The following is a 17,999-nucleotide window of genomic DNA, read 5'->3' as shown; positions in this document are numbered from 1 at the left end:
GGCTATGTGCATGGGAGCATTTCAGTTACGATGCGGCCATGCAGCCCCGCAGTTTAGAGGGAACAGTGTTTGTGTGAACAACCAACACAACCTAATAATGTGCTGGGGTAGCCTGCAAATGTTGTCACGCATTCCATTGCCAAGACAGCAAGCCCTCAATCAGAATCAGAATCAGGTTTATTATCACCGGCATATGTCGTGAAATTTGTTACCTTGGGAGCAGTAGTTCAATGCAATACATAATATAGAAGAAAGAAAATAATAATAATAATAATAAAATAAATAAGTAAATCAATTACAGTATATGTATATTGGACAGATTAAAAATCATGCAAAAAACAGAAATAATATACTGTATATTGAAAAAGTGAGGTAGTGTTCAAGGGTTCAATGTCCATTTAGGAATTGGATAGCAGAAGGGAAGAAGCTGTTCCTGAATCACTGAGTGTGTGCCTTCAGGCTTCTGTACCTCCTACCTGATGGTAACAGTGAGAAATGAGCATGCCCTGGGTGCTGGAGGTCCTTAATAATGGGATGCTGCCTTTCTGAGACACCACTCCTTGAAGATGTCCTGGGTACTTTGTAAGCTAGTACCCAAAATGGAGCTGACTAAATTTATAACCCTCTGCAGCTTCTTTTGGCCCCCCCCCCATACCAGACAGTGATGCTGCCTGTCAGAATGCTCTCCACGATACATCGATAGAAGTTTTTGAATGTTACGAGCTGAGACCTGATAGAAGTTTATAAGATTATGAGAGACATAGATAGAGTAGACAACTGGTATTTTTATTCGAGTCGAAGTGTCTAATATTAGAAGGCATGCATTTAAGGTGAGAGAGAGTAACGTCAAAGGAGATGTGCAGACCAAGTTTTTTTAGAAAGTAGTTTTTGCTTGGAATGCACTGCCAGAGGTGGTAGTGGAGGCAGATACAACAGATGTATTTAAGGTGCTCTTAGATAAGCACATGAATGTAAAGGGAATGGAGGGATATGGACATTGTATTGCAGAAGGGACCAGTTTAGTTTGGCTTTAATTGCTAATTTAATTAGTTCTGCACAGTATTCTGAGCTAAAGAGCGTGTTTCTGAGCTGTACTGTTCCATGTTGTATGTTCTAAACAGGGAGTTCACCAACAGGGAAGCATGCTTATTTGTAAGCTAATTGACAAAGTGATCAGTGGAATATAAAGTAAAACACTCAGGCTCATCAGGCAATTTGGAACTTGCTGCCCAAAACTCAGGCAAATTCAATAGCATTCTTCATATTTAAAAAAAACCTGCCCAGCCACATACCAAGAGTTGGTAAATGGGATTAAAGTGAAGTCTGTATTTTGATGACATCGACATGATGAGCTGAATAGCTCCATTGTCTATAGCAAATTTCTATGATCCCTGTGCAAGCAATGTTTATCTTGACTAGATATATGAAAGTGAATCAAGACAATGGATAGAAAATAAAATTGTCTAATGATATGCTTTATTTGTCACATGCACATAGAAACATACAATGAATTGCATTGTTTCTGTCAAATCAAATCAGCTAGGATTTGCTGGGGCCAGAGAGCAAATGTCACCACTCTGCCACCACCAAAATAGCGTGCCCACAGCTTGCTAATCTTAACCCACGTGATCACGGAGAGAATGTATAATCTCCAGGCTTTAGATGTTTCAGAAAGGACAGGGAGGGAGGCAGGAGAGGTGGGGACGTGGCACTGCTGATCAGAGATAGTGGCACGGCTGTAGAAAAGGAGGAAGTCAAGGAGGGATTGTCTGCTGAGTCTCTGCTGGGTGGAAGTTAGAAACAGGAAGGGGTCAATAACTCTACTGGGTGGTTTTTATAGACCATCTAATAATAACAGGGACATCGAGAAGCCGATAGGGAGACAGATTCTGGAACGGTGCAATAATAACATGGTTGTCGTGATGGGAGATTTTAATTTCTCCAATATTGATTGGTGTCTCCCTAGAGCAAGGGGTTTAGATGGGGTGGAGTTTGCTAGGTGTGTTCAGGAAGGTTTTCTGACACAATATGTAGATAAGCCTACAAGAGGAGAGGCTGTACTTGATCTGGTATTAGGAAATGAACCAAGTCAGGTGTCCGGTCTCTCAGTGGGAGAGCATTTTGGAAATAGTGATCACAATTCTATCTCTTTTACCATAGCATTGGAGAGGGATAGGAGCAGACAAGTCAGGAAAATGTTTAATTGGAGTAAGAGGAAATATGAGGATATCAGGCAGAAACTTTGAAGCATAAATAGGAAGCAGATGTTCTCAGGGAAATGGATGGCAGAAATGTGGCAAATTTACAGGGGATATTTGCGTGGCATTCTGCAAAGGTACGTTCCAATGAGATGGGGAAAGGATGGTATGGTACAACAACCATGGTGTACAAAGGAGGTTAAGAAAGAAATTAGAAGAGCCAGAAGGGGCCACGAGAAGGCCTTGGTGAGCAGGATTAAAGAAAACTCCAAAACTTCCTACAAGTATGTGAAGAGCAAGAGGATATGACATGGGAGAAAAGGACCAATCAAGTGTGACAGTGGAAAAGTGTTTATGGAACTGGAGAAGATAACAGAGGTACTTAATGAATACTTTGCTTCAGTATTCACTATGGAAAAGGATCTTGGTGATTGTAGTGATGACTTGCAGCGGACTGAAAAGCTTGAGCATGTAGATATTAAGGAAGAGGATGTGCTGGAGCTTTTGGAAAGAATCAAGTTGGATAAGTTACCGGGACCGGACGAGATATACCCTAGGCTACTGTGTGAGGTGAGGGAAGAGATCTCTGAGCCTCTGGCGATGATCCTGGAGGATTGGAGGGTTGCAGATGTTGTTCCCTTATTCAAGAAAGGGAGTAGAGATAGCCCAGGAAATTATAGACCAGTGAGTCTGAATTCAGTGGTTGGTAAATTGTTGAGAAGATCCTGAGAGGCAGGATTTATGAACATTTGGAGAGGCATAATATGATTAGGAATAGTCAGCATGACTTTGTCAAAGGCAGGTCGTGCCTTATGAGCCTGATTGAATATCTTGAGGATGTGACTAAACACATTGATGAAGGTAGAGCAGTAGATATGGATTTCATCAAGGCATGTGATGAGGTACCCCATGCAAGGCTTATTGAGAATGTAAGGAAGCATGGGATCTAAGGGGACATTGCTTTGTGGATCCAGAACTGTCTTGCTCACAGAAGACAAAGAGTGGTTGTAGATGGGTCATATTCTGCATGGAGGTCAGTTGACAGTGGTGTGCTTCAGGGATCTGTTCTGGGATCCCTACTCTTTGTAATTTTTATAAATGTCCTGGATGAGGAATTGGAGGGATGGGTTAGTAAATTTGCTGATGACACAAAGGTTGGGGGTGTTGTGGATAGTGTGGAGGGCTGTCAGAGGTTACAGCGGGACATCGATACGATGCGAAACTGGGCTGAGAGGTGGCAGATGGAGTTCAACCCAGATAAGTGTGAGGTGGTTCATTTCAGTAGGTCAGATATAATGGAATATGATGGCAGAATGTAGTACTAATGGTGTGGAAGATCAGAAGGACCTTGGCGTCTGAGTCCATAGGACACTTAAAGCTGCTGCGCAGGTTGAATCTGTGGTTAAGAAGGAATATGGTGCATTGGCCTTCATCAATCGTGAGATGGAATTTAGAAGCCGAGAGGTAATGTTGCAGCTTTATAGGACCTTGGTCAGATCCCACTTGGAGTACTGTGCTCAGTTCTGGTCGCCGCACTACAGGAAGGATGTGGAAACCATAGGAAGGATGCAGAGGAGATTTACAAGGATGTTGCCTGGAATGGGGAGCATGCCTTATGAGAATAGGTTGAGTGAACTCAGCCTTTTCTCCTTGAAGTGACGGAGGATGAGAGGTGACCTGATAGAGGTGTATAAGATGATGAGAGGCATTGATCGTGTGGATACTCAGGGGCCTTTTCCCAGGGCTAAAATAGCTATCACAAGATGGCACAGTTTTAAGGTGCTTGGAAGTAGGTACAGAGGTGATGTTAGAAGTTTTTTTACGCAGAGAGTGGTAAGTGCGTGGAATGGGCTGCCAGCGATGGTGATGGAGGCGGATACAATAGGGTCTTTTAAGAGACTTCTGGGCAGGTACATGCAGCTTAGTAAAATAGAGGGCTATGGGTAACCCTAGGTAATTTCTAAAATAAGTACATGTTCAGCACAGCATTGTGGGCTGAAGAGCCTGGATTGTGCTGTGGTTTTTCTATCTTTCTATGTTTCCTTATAGACAGTCGTTGGCACATGTTTTCAGCAACCTACCAGACATGCCATCAAGGCCTGATGCCTTGTGAGGGTTCACCTTCTGGAAAGATGCTCTGATGTCAGCCCTGAGACAGAGATCACAGGTCAACAGACGCTGCAGAGATTCACACAGGTGTAGTCATATTTTTCTTTTCAACTGTGCATAAAAAGTGATGAGCTTATATGGGAGTGAAGTATCACACCCATTCATGATGTTCAAAAATTCAAAGTAAGTTTATTATCAAGTACATACATGTCTAATGCCCTGGTTCATACTGTTATGCTGTTCTGTGTTTAATTTTTGTGCTGTTCTCTGCAAGCCATTTGTTTGGGTTACTGTGGAACATAAGAGACGGGAGAACTGTGTGCCATCCAATTGGGATGGCCAGATTAAGGGGAGGTTTCTGTGGTGAGGGACACTGAGGTTGGGCTTGGAGCTTTTGTTAAGGGGATGAAGAGAGAAGATGCCGGAAAGAAGAGGTCATAGGATTCAACCCGGAGTGGGGCCGTGATTCGACGAAGCCCGGAGTGAGATCAAAGGATGATTGGCAAAGGGGAAACCGTGTGCTCCAACTTGTGCACATTGGACTGTTTCATTAAAATAGGCCCTTTTCTTTTTTTGTTCTTTCCTTACTAACTTTTTGGTCAAATTAAGAATTATAAAGCTAAGTATTTTAATTGTATGCAGTGTACTGTCTGTTATTTTACGGCACTTATTTGTAACAGGGTAACAAATCACACAGCATCCACCAAACGGAGTTTTTGGGTGGGCTCGCACCTCAATCTCACACGTTTGGGGGGGGGGGGCCGGAGATTGTTTTCCATTGACTTATGCAGCCGACGGAACCCGAGCGTTTCATATGTCACTATATACAGCCCCTGAGATTCACGGACAAACAATGTGCAAAAAACAACAAAATGTGCAAACACAAAAAAACTGAAATAACAATAATAATAATAATAAAAATAAATAAGCGATAAATATCAAAAACATGAGATGCAGAGTCCTTGAAAGTGAATCCATAAATTCTGAGAACAGTTTAGTGATGGGACAAGCGCAGTTGAGTGAAGTTATCCCCTCTAGTTCAAGAGCCTGATGGTTGAGGGGTAAGAACTGTTTCTGAACCTAAGTGGTGTGGATCCTGAGGCTCCTTTACATTCTCTCTGATGGTAGCAGCAAGATGATAGCATGGCATGGATGGTGAGGGTCTTTGACGATGGATGCTGCTTTCCAGCGACAAAACTCCGTGTCAAAATTGGGGAGGGCTTTACCTATGAAGGAATTGGCCATATCCATTACTTTTTGTAGGCTTTTCCATTCAAGGGCATTGGTGTTTCCATACCAGGCCATGATGCAACCAGTCAATTCACTTTCCCCCACATATCTATAAAAGTTTGTCAAAGTTTTAGATGACATGACAAACTTTCATAAACTTCTAAGAAATTACAGATACTACTATGCTTTCTTTGTAATGGCACTTATGTTTTGGAACCAGGACATATCCTCTGAAATTGAGGAATTTAAAGTTGCTGAACTCCTTCACCTCAGGTCCCACGATGATAACTGGCTAATGGACCTCTGGATTGCTCCTCCTGAAGTCAATAGTCACCTCCATGGTCTTGTTGACATTGAGTGAGAGGTCGTTGTTGTCACACCACTCAACCAGATTTTCAGTCTCCCTTGTTTTTGCTGATTCGTCACCACTGGTTAGTCAGCCAACAACAGTGGTTTCCTCTGCAAACTTAACTAGGGCATTGGTGCTGTGCTTGGAGCAGCCATAAATTTAAAACAAGTAGAGCAGGGGACTATGTACACAGCTTTGTGGTGTCCCTGTGCTGATGGAGATTGTGGAGGAACTGACTCGGGTCTGCAAGTGAGGAAGTCAAGGATTCAGTTGCATAAGGAGGTATTGAAGCCGAGGTCGTGAATTTTGAGGGGCTGACAGTACTGAATGTTGAGCTAAGGTCAATGAAGAGCATCCTGATGCATCCATCTTTGCTCTCCAGATGTTCCAGGGTTGAGTAAGAGCCAAGGAAATAGCATCTGCTGTTGACCTATTGTGTTGATAGGCAAATTGGAGCGGATCCAAGTTGCTTCCCAGGCAGAGGTGGATATGTTTCATCACCAACCTCTCAAAGCACTTCATCACAGTGGAAGTAAATGCTACTGGATGATAGTCATTCAGGCAGGTTACCACGTCCTTTTTCGGCACCAGTACAATTAAAGCAGGTGGATATCTCAGACTGCCAACGCGAGAGCTTATAGATGTCGGTGAACACTCAAGCCAGATGATCAGCACAGGTCTTTGGTACTCAGCTAGGTACCCCATCTGGGGTGGTTGCTTTCTGTTGCTTCACCCTTCTGAAGGATGCTCTCACTTCAGCCTTAGGGACTGAAATCACAGTTGAGGGCTGTTACAGTTTATGAAGATGCCTCCATGTTTTTATGGTCAATGTAAGCATAAAGGCATTGAGTTCATCTGGGAACCTTGTTGTCACCTATGTCACTTGGTTTCACCTTGTAGCATTCAAGCCCTGCCACAACTGTCAAGCATCCCACAATGATTCAAGTTTGGTCCAGAATTATCACTTCACACGTGAGATGGCTTCCCAGAGATCATACCTGGACCTTAACATGGTCGCCAGACCCAAATGCCACTGATCTGGCCCTTGACAGATTGCAGATCTCATGGTTCATTCAAGACCTCTGGTTTGGGAAAACTCTAGATGATTTTATGGGGATACACTCTTCTGCAACTGTTTATAGAAAGTCTGTGATAACCGTGGTGTATGTTGGAATATGAACAAAGTCACTGGAGAGACACAGCTGGTAGATATAAAAGTAATCTCCTATTCAACAAAATGAGACACTCTCTGGAGGAAGAGGCCTGTTCAACTCAATATTATTTACATGACATTTTATATAAGATCAAAGGACAATTCTATAGCTACAATGTATTCAGGGGCACCTGGGCGTGACTCAAGTAGCAGCAGCACTCTCAGTGGATACGATTAAATATTCCCATTTCAGCCTGATCCAGCTAAAAAGCACAACTGCTTCCAAGGTCAGTACTGTCAACAAAGATGTCTTAATGTGCTTAAATGAATTATCACTGCTTAAAACTGACGGAAACCACACTGATTGTGGTCAGCAGCGCCCACATAGGATACCATGGAGGAAGTGTGGGTTACAAGTGTGTTTGAGGAAACGGGGTTTAAAACTCCCTATACTGACTATCTTGCTGGCAAGTGTGCAGTCTCTGGTGAATAAAATCGATGATCTCAGAGCCAGGGTGATGAATCAGAGGGACATTAGGATCACGTGTGTCCTTTGTTTCATGGAATCCTGGTTAACCCCTTCCATACCAGATGCAATGATTCAGATCAACGGGTTTACTATACACCATCAGGATAGATCTATAGGGTCTCTCAAAAGCAGAGGTGGAGGAGTATGCCTCATGATCAACTCTTCTTGGTGCACAAATATATCAATGCTGTCCCAATTCTGCTCACCAGACCTGGAATATCTAACAGTTAAGTGTCGTCCTTTTTACCTACCACAGGAGTTCTCCGGGGTCATTTTGGTAGCAGTATACATTCCACCTCAGGCCAATATCAATCAGGCTTTAGATGATCTGAGCAATGGAATCACCATGCACGAAACAGCGCACCCTAATGCCTTCACCATCGTTTTGGGAGATTTTAACCAGGCCAGTCTGAAAAAAATCATCTAAACAATTACCATCAACAGATCACTTGCAATAGCAGAGGAAACAACACACTGGACCATTGCTACAGCACCATCAAGAATGCCTACTGTGCTATTCCACACCCTCACTTCGGGAAGTCTGATCACCCGGCTATACTTCTACTCCCTGAGTATAGGCAGAGACTGAAGACTAGTAGTGAGGACGAAGGTGGTATGGACAAGGGAAACACAGGCGTGCCTTCAGGACTGCCTTGAATCTGTTGACTGTATTCAGGGATTCATCTTCAAACCCGGATGAGTATGCTGCAGTTGTTACCCACTTCATTAAGACCTGTGTGGATGAGTGTGTGCCTACAAAGACCTACCAAACCAAACCAAAATCCATGGATGAACCAGGAGGTATGTCATCTGCTGAAGGCTAGATCTGTGGCATTCAAGTCTGCCGACCCAGGCCTGTACCAGAAAACAAGGAATGATTTGCGGAGGGCTATTTCAAGGACGAAGGGAAAATATCAAATGAGGTTAAAGGCGACATCAGATGTACAGCATCTCAGGCAGGGTTTGCAAGACATTACTTCCTACAAAGTGAAACCCAATAGCATGAATGGCAGTGATGCTTCACTACCAGATGAACAATGCCTTCTATGCCCACTTTGAAAGGGAGAACATGACTACATAGCCATTGACAGACATCCAAAGGGATCAGGTACAGTCAGAGTGTGCACACACCCTGTGGACATGAGCGTCGGAGAGCACCACAAGTCCATCCAGTTCCTCCAACCAGCAGCCCTTTGGGCTCCTGTGGCACCTACTGGTTCCTTGGCGCCTGAGATCCCACATTGTCATCGAATTCATCACAGGTTTGTCACCTGGCAATGGGGCCATAGTGATTATGAGTGTATTCTCCAAAACAGCCCACTGCATTTTCCTCCCCAAGCTTCCATCAGCCACTGAGATGGCGGATTTGGTTCTCCAACATGTAGTTCACCTGCACGGCTTCCCTCAGGACGTTGTGTCAGACCGGGGCCCATAGTTAGTCTCCTACTTCGGTGATACTTCTGCTATTTCCTCCACGCCTCAATGAGTTTGTCCTCTGGCCCTTTCGGACTCACTGTTGCTGATAGCCAATCAGCAAGTGGAGAAGTTTCTGTGATGGTTTGCCACCTCTCACCCTTCCACATTGGAGGAAGTAGCCGTGCTGTCCCACAATCTACATACCTCCTCTGCTATGGGCACGTCACACTTGGAAGTGTGTCAACCCCCATTGTTCCCCACGGAGGAGTCCACAGTGGAGGTCCCATTCAGCAGGGCCGCGGTTCACCACTGCCAGAATGCTTGGAGGAAGCAATGGAGGCCCATCCTAGCTGCCTACCACATAAAACCAACCTCTGTTGGTGCCCAGTCAGACTATTCTGACCTGGGAAATGTGTTTGGCTGCCAACCCAAGATCTGCTCTTGCACATCGACTCCTGCAAGTTCTCACCCCAGTTCACTGGTCCCTTCAAGATCACCCATCGCACCAATCCAGTCACTTACCACCTCCAGCTACCACTGTCCCTCAGAATTACACCTACCTTCCTCATGTATTACCTCAAGCCTATTGTCTGTGGACCACACAACCCACCTGGGCCTGCACCTCAGGAAGCTAGTATGGCAGAATGGTTCACCGATTGATTGACTCACATCACTGTGAACAGGGCATGCAGTACTTGGTTGAATAGGTAGGGTACGTCCCAGAGGAGAGGTCTTACATCTGCCCAGTTACATCTTGGATCCATGGCTCAACAATGAGTTGAACCGGACCCTTCTGGATCACCTGGGATAGTAGGATCATCTGGATCATCTCAAACATCCAGCATATTGCTAGTGTCTTCCACAGTGAAGACGGCTGCAAAATATTTATTCTGTTCTTCTGCCATTTCTTTGTCCCCCATTACGACTTCTCCAGCATTATTTTCCAGTAGTCTGATATCTACTCTCACCTCTCTCTTACTCTTCAGATATCTGAAAAAACATTTGGTATCCTCTTCGATATTATTAGCTAGCTTAACTTCATACTTCAACTTTTCCCTCCAAGTGGTTTTTTTAGTTGCCTTCTCTAGATTTTTAAAAGCTTCCCAATCCTCTAACTTTCCACAAATTCTTTGTCTATTACATGCCCTCTCTTTTGCTTTTACGTTGTTTTTGACTACTCTTGTCAGCAATGGTTGCATCATTCTGCCTTCTGAGAATGCTACTTCATCTTTGGGATGTATCTGTTCAGTGCCTTCCAAATTGCTCCCAGAAGCTCCAGCTGTCGCTGTTCTACCACTATCCCTGCTATTGTCTCCTTCCAATCAACTTTGGTCAGCTCCTATCTTGTGCCTCTATAATTCTCTTTACTCCAGTGTAATACTGATACATCTGGTTTTAGCTTCTCCCTCTCAAATTACAGGGTAAAATGTATCATATTATGATCACTGACTCATAAGGATTCCTTTACCTTAAGCTCCCTAATCAAATCCAGTCCATTACACAACACCCAATACAAAATAGCCTTTTCCCAGTGGGCTTAACCACAAGCTGGCTCTTCGACATTCTATAAGCTCTCTCTCGGGATCTGGCACCAACCTAATTTTCTCAATCTACCTGCATATTGAAATCCCCTATGACTATCGTAATATTGCCCTTTTGACATGCGTCTTCTGTCTCCCATTGTAATTTGTAGTCCATATCTGGCTACTGTTTGGAGGCTTGTATATAACTCCCATCAGGGTCTTTTTACCCTTGCAGTTTCTAAAATCTACCCATAAGAATTCTACAATCTCCGTTTCCGGAAGAGAGTGAGGCTGGCAAGGCTTTCCATCAACCCCCGCAATCCACTCCTTCTAACCAATTTTTACAGGAGCACGTTTGAGAATGTCCTGATATCTGGTAAGGGAATTGCAAGGCACCTGACTGCGAGATCCTGCAAATGATTTTAGGGCTTCTGAGAGTCCTCTTCTTCTGAGAGGATTACAGGGGTCTCTCTTCCACCCATTTGGGATATTTATCAAGAGCGCCATGAGTGCAGCACCTTCAGCATTGTCGATGTTCCCTCTTATACATCCAAGAACCTCTTTGACCCCCCTGTTAGGATGGGAAAGTTTCTTCCCCCAGGCCGTGAGACCACTGAACTCCCTGCCACCACCTAAATCTCATCACGTATGATGCGCCAGAAGCGTTATACTGCTTACTTTTTAAATTTGTGATGTAAATGCAACTTTTTCAAAATGTGAATTTTCTGGAATGTGTTTTATTATTTGTTAATTTATTTGTGGTAATATTACTTCATGTGTTGTGTGTGAATGACGTGTACTGTGCTTTGCACCTGTGTCCAGAGGAAAATTATGTACATGTATACAGTTGAATGACAATAAACTTGAACTTGGAACATCTGGACAGTGAAGATCCATATATTAGAATGCTCTTCATTGACTACAGCTCAGCATTCAACACTATGATCCCTTCAAAACTAATCAGTAAGCCCAAGACCTTGGCATCTATACGTCTGTGTTCAACTGAATCCCTGATTTCCTCATTTGCAGACCTCTGCCAGTTTGGACTGGCAACAACATCTCCTCCATGATCACCATCAGCACAGGTGCACCACAAGGCTGTGTGCTTAGCCCCCCTGCTCTACTCACTTTACATTTATGACTATGAGGCTACGTGCAGCTCCAATGCCATATTTACATTTGCTGACAACGCCACTGCCAGTGGCCAAATCAAAGGTGATGACAAATCGGCATATAGGAAGGAGACTGAAAATCTGGCTGAGTGGTGCCACAACAGCAACCTCTCGCTCAACATCAGCAAAACCAAAGAGCAGAATGTTGATGACAGGAGAAGACACGGGGCTTCATGAGCCAGTTCTCAGTAGGGGATTGGAAGTGGAGCAGATCAATACCTTTAAATCCGGGACATTTTCATATCAGAGGACCTGTCCTGAAACTGCATATAAATGCTATTTCAAAGAAAGCACAGCAGTGTTTCTGCTTTCTTATAAGTTTGCACAGTTTCAGCAAGTCATCTAAAACTTTGACAAACTTCTATAGATGCACAGTGGAGAGTGCCCTGATCGGTTGTATCATGGCCTGGTATGGAAACACCAATGTCCAAAAGTGGAAAAGCCAACAAGAAAAATTGTGGATATAGCCCAGTCCGTCACAGGAGAAGTCCTCCCCACCAGCGAGCACATCTACAAAAAGCACTGCCTCAAGAAAGAAGCATCTATTATCAAGGACCCCCACCATCCAGGCCATGTTCTCTCCTCGTTGCTGCCATCAGGAAGATAGTACAGGAACCCTGAGCCCCGTACCACCAGGTTGGAAGAGTTATTACTCTTACACCACAACACTGGACTGATCACTGAACACAACCTATGGACTCACCTTCAAGGACACTACAACTTATGTTCTCCACATTATTTACTTATTTGTTTTGCATTTGCACAGTTTGTCTTCTTTTGCACTTTGGTCGCTTGTCAGTCTTTGTCTGGGGTTTTTCATTTATCCTGTTGTATTTCTTTGTTCTACTCTGAATGTCGGCAAGAAAATGAATCTCAGAGTAGTACTGCCAATGGTGAGAATAAACTTACATTTACTCTTGCAGAGAGTAGTGAACCTCTGGAACACTGCACTCCAAAGGTCTGTGGAGGCTAGTTCACTGAAGGTATTTTCAAAAGAGATGGATCATTTTTTGAAAGATCATGGAACTCGGGACTATGTGGAACTGGCACAGAAAAGGAGATGATGGTTGTGGCAGAACATTATGAATGGTAGGGCAGACTTGAGGGGTCAGAAACCCTATTCCTGCTTCAATTTCCTTCAGTCTTTTATCTGGTTAGTATTGTGTTTATTTCCATTTGTCTCATTTTCAGAAAGTTGTAAAGGTACATGAGGGTCCAAAAAGGAAGAACCTGAAAGCACGTACCACCAGGCTCCATACCAGAGTTATAAGACTATTGAACAGTCCCCTAGAATGATAAAATGGACTCTTGACCTCACAGTCCACCTCATTACAACTTTGCACATTATTATCCGTCTACACTGCACTTTCTCTGTAACTCTCTATTCTGCATTCTGCTATTGTTTTCCCTCGTACTACTTCAATGCACTGTTGTAGTGAAATGATCTGAATGGATGGCATGCAAAACAAAGTTTTTCATTGTACCTCAGTACATGTGACAATAATAAACCACAGTCTGGATGACTTGTGTCTTAGAGGTGAAGATGATGGTGCCGATGGGCAACACAGGAACACAGCGTTTAGAGTAACGCTATTACAGCACCAGTCGGGGTTCAATGCCCACCACTTTCTGTAAGGTGTTTGTACATTCTCCCTGTGAGTTTCCGCCGGATGCTCTGGTTTCCTCCCACATTCCAAAGATGTACGCTTAGGATTAGTAAATTGTGAACATGCTATGTTAGTGCTGGAAGTGTGGTAATCCAGACGTTATGGATTTGATTTAAAACCTTCAAAGTTCAAAGTGCATTTATTATCAAAGTATGTATATTCCCTCTCTCTCTATATATATATGTATGTATGTATGTGTGTATGTATGTATATATGTGTATGTATGTGTATATACACACACACACAGTGTCTATTAAAAGTATTTACCTCCCTTGGAAGTTTCCATATTTTATTGTTTTACAACATTGAATCAGTGGATTTAATTTTTTTGACACTGATCAACAGAAAAAGATTTCATCTTGTCAAAGTGAAAACAGATCTCTACAAAGTGATCTAAATTAATTACAAATATAAAACACAAAATAATTGATTGTGTAAGTATTCATCCCCTTCAAATCAGTATTTAGTAGATGCACCTTTGGCAGCAATTATAGCCCTGAGTCTGTGTGGATAGGACTCTATCAGCTTTGCACATCTGGACACTGCAATTTTTCCCTATTCCGCTTTATAAAATTGCTCAAGCTTTGCCAAATTGTATGGGGATCATGAGGAAACAAACCTTTTCAAGTCCAGTCACAATTTGTCAGCTAGATTGAGATCTCAACTCTCCACTCCAGGACATTAACTTTGTTGTTTTAAATTCATTCCTGTGTAGCTTTGTCTTTATGCTTGGGGTCATTGTCTTGCTGGAAAACAAATCTTCTTCCAAGTCACAGTTCTCTTGCAGACTGCATCAGGATTGCCTCCTGAATTTCCCTGTATTTTGCTGCATTCATTTTACCCTCTACCTTTACAATCCTTCCAGGGCCTGCTGCAGTGAAGCATCTCCACAGCATGATGTAACCACCACCATGCTTCATGGTAAGGATGGTGTGTTTCTAATAATGTGCATGTATGGCTGATGGCCAAAACTCAATTTTGGTTTCATCAAACCATAGAACCTTCTTCCAGCTGACTTCAGAGTCCCAGACATGCCTTCTGGCAAACTCTTTCCAATATTTCATGTGAATTTTTTTCAACAGTGGCTTTCTCTTTGCCACTCTCCCATAAAGCTGCAACTGGTGAAGCACCCAGGCAACAGTTGTTGTATGCGCAGTCTCTCTCATCTCAGCACCGAAGCTTGTAACTCCTCCAGAGTTGTCATAGCACTCTTGGTGACCTCCCTGACTAGTCCCCTTCTTGCATGGTCCCTCAGTTTTTAAGGATAGCCTGCTCTAGGCTGGTGTACAGCTGTACCGCATACTTTCCATTTCTTGATGAATGACTTAACTGTACTCCAAGGGCTATTAGTGACAGGAATTTTCTTGTGTTCATCTCCTGACTTGTGCTTTTTAATAACCTTTTTGTGGAGTTGTTTGGAGTGTGCTTTTGTCTTTACGGTGTAGTTGTTGCCAGGGAACTGACTCAGTAGCAGTTGTAATCTCCAGATATGCATGTATTTTTACTACAATCAATTCATACACTTTGACTGCACACAAGTCTCCAAAAACAGGTCTCCATTTAACTAATAATGTGACTTCTAAAACTAATTGGCTGCACCAGTAATGATTTGGTGTGCCATATTAAAGGGGGTGAATACCTATGCAATCAATTAGTGTTTTATATTTGCAATTAATTTAGATCACTTTGTAGAGATCTGTTTTCATTTTTATACAAAAGAGTCCTTTTCTGTTAATCAGTGTCAGAAAAAGCCAAATTAAGTGAATGAATGAATGAAATTTATTTCGGTCAGTACAAACATAACAAAAAGCATCATGTTCAATGATGATTTCATAGGACAAAATTACAACAAAAAAACGTAGATATTCTTTAAAACAGACCGAAAGGGTATAGGCTGAAGCTACAGCTTATCATACCTACCCCTCTTACTTATACAACAACATATTTGGTGTCCATCATCACATCAAAACAAAAAATTTTATAATCTTTTAACACAAAGTCCAATTCCAAGTATAATTTATTTACATTACTCCCATTCATTTTAAATCATGTATTTTATATTTGTTCACTAAGTTATTTTTAAATGATTTTTTAAACTTGTTAAGTGTGGTTCATGTTTTTAAATTCTCACCACAACTGTTCCATAGATTCACCCCTCTGACTGAAATACAATGATTTTTTACATTTGTTCTTATCCTTTGTTTTTGAAATATACATGTTCCTCTCAAATCATGTTGTCTTTCTCTCATTTTAAACAACCTTTGGATACTTTGTGGTAGCTGTCCATTTTTTACTTTATACATAATTTGTATTATTTTAAAATCTACGAAATCTCTGAATTTTAAAGTGTTTAGTTGAATAAATAGTGGATTGGTTGGCTCATAATAACTTGTCTTATTTACAATTCGTATGACTTTCTTTTGGAGTAGAAACATTGAGTTTGTATTTGTTTTGTATGTAATTCCCCATACCCCTACCCAGTAAGTCATGTGGGACTATAAGTGAACAGTATACAAAGATTCCTGATTTAAGAAATCTTGCGCTTTTTACAGTATTGCAATAGGTTTTGACATTTTTGCTCTGACGTAATTTATATGTAGTTTCCAGTTTAATTTATTATCTATTACCACTCCTAAAAATTTTGTTTCAGATACCTTATCAATTTCAACATCATTAATTCTCAGTTTACTATATGAGTTTTACTATATAAATCCATTGTGATTCAATGTTGTAAAACAATAAAACATGAAAACTTCCAAGGGGGGGTGAATACTGTCTATAGGCACTGTATATATACAACCTTGAGAGTTATCTTTATGCAGGCAGACACAAAACAAAAAAGCATACTAGAACCCATTAAAAAAAACAACACAACAAAAACTGACAAACACCCAATGTGTGAGAAAAAGGAACAAATTGTGCACACATTTAAAAAGTAAACAAATAACATACAGAACCCAAACCACAAAATCCCTGACAGTGAGTCTACAACTAGAGAGCTAGTTCAGCATTGAAGCCAGTTCAGGAGCTACCAATGGCTGCAGATCACATCCATGGAGTCAGTCCAGTGCTGAGGTGAGTGAAGCCGATCTGGGAACCCGATGGTTGCAGGCCACAGCCACAGAGCCAGTTCAGACCTGAGGAGAGTGCCACTGGTTGCAGGCCACAGCCACAGAGCCACTTCAGTGCTGAGGAGAGTGCCGATGGCTGCAGGCCACATCCGCAGAGTCATTTCAGCATTGAGGTAAATAAACCTCTAAGAGTGAGCTGAACACCAGTTCATTCTTCACCCTTGGCCTTGACACCTTGATCTATTTAATCTGGCTCAATGCTTAAATCGGCCAAACATTGGTTCATTTTATGCTCTGCTTCAATCTGGCCCCAAGTATGCTCCCCAGCAATGGATAAACATTGGTTTGTTTTCCACTCCTGACCCTGGCCCCACCACTTCGATCTGGCCCCAAGTCCACTTCAACAGTGACTGCCGCAGCCAAACCTGCATTCTCAAGAAGTTACAGGAGCATCAAAACTAAAACCACAAGGCTACTAAACAGCTTCCTCCCACAGGCAGTCAGACTGCTGAATAGCTGCTCTACGTGACTCTGCTTTGGACACTTATAACTTGATTTTAACTGACATGTGGCTGTTGTGTTTTACTATTTATTGTTATGTTTATTATTTAGTGTTGCATTTGTTATGTTATGATTGCACTGCTCCTGAGAAATGCTGTCTCATTCTGCCCTGCAGAGCAGATGTACGGTTAGAATGACAATAAAGTTTTTTGAATCTTTTGAAGTCCAGTTTGCTGAATCCTTTAGAATTCCAGAAAAATGCCAGATTATACAGACAGTTCAAAAGCACACCTCCTAATTGGAAATTACAGGCTACAGATTCAGTGATCATAGTCCAGGAAAAGTATAATTAATAGACTAGTTAGTAGATTTGTTTGTAGCCTGTAAAGCATCGCTGTAACTTGCTAGTGCTATCTTTAACAGATGCAAATGACATATTTCACTGTATGTTTTGATGTTTCAATGCACAGTACAAGTGGCAAATAAAGCAAATTTTTATCCCATGGTTCGGGGTGCAAGTTAGAACGCTGCTATCAGATACGACTCGATGAGAAACTTTTGTATAGCTTTTACAACTTTATTGGCTTGGAGAGCCATTTTGCTTAAATGGAAAGATTCTAATCCACCTACTGTTTTTATTGGCTTTCCTCCATTATGTCCCGTCTAAGTTTAGAGAAAATAAGAAGTCGGATATTTGATACATCCTTTAAATTTGAAGAAACCTGGTGACCCTTTATTCAATATTTTCATATGGTTTGATTTATTGCTCTTCCAGTTACTTTCTCGAAACTTTGGATTTGATCAGAAGGTTTTTTCTTTCTTCTTGCTTTTACTCTCAGTATGGGCTGCCCAGTCCCCTTTTTTTTCTCTTTTTCTTTTTTTTAACCTTTTGTTTTTATTTATAGAGAATAGTGGGGGTCTTTTTTTTTTATATATACGTAGCCCCTGGTAAGCCTCAGGCTCGCTCAGCTTGCTTTCGACTAGGGGGAGCAACCTTCGGCCCCGCCAAACTCTGTGGTCAAGTTTGTGTAGATGCTGTATGATGTACCCCACCACGCCAAATAACAGACAGTACCCCATA

The sequence above is a fragment of the Mobula birostris genome, chromosome 3, assembly GCF_030028105.1.
Source record: "Mobula birostris isolate sMobBir1 chromosome 3, sMobBir1.hap1, whole genome shotgun sequence".
NCBI classification, from domain to species: domain Eukaryota; kingdom Metazoa; phylum Chordata; class Chondrichthyes; order Myliobatiformes; family Myliobatidae; genus Mobula; species Mobula birostris.
This window is presented reverse-complemented; position numbering follows the sequence as displayed.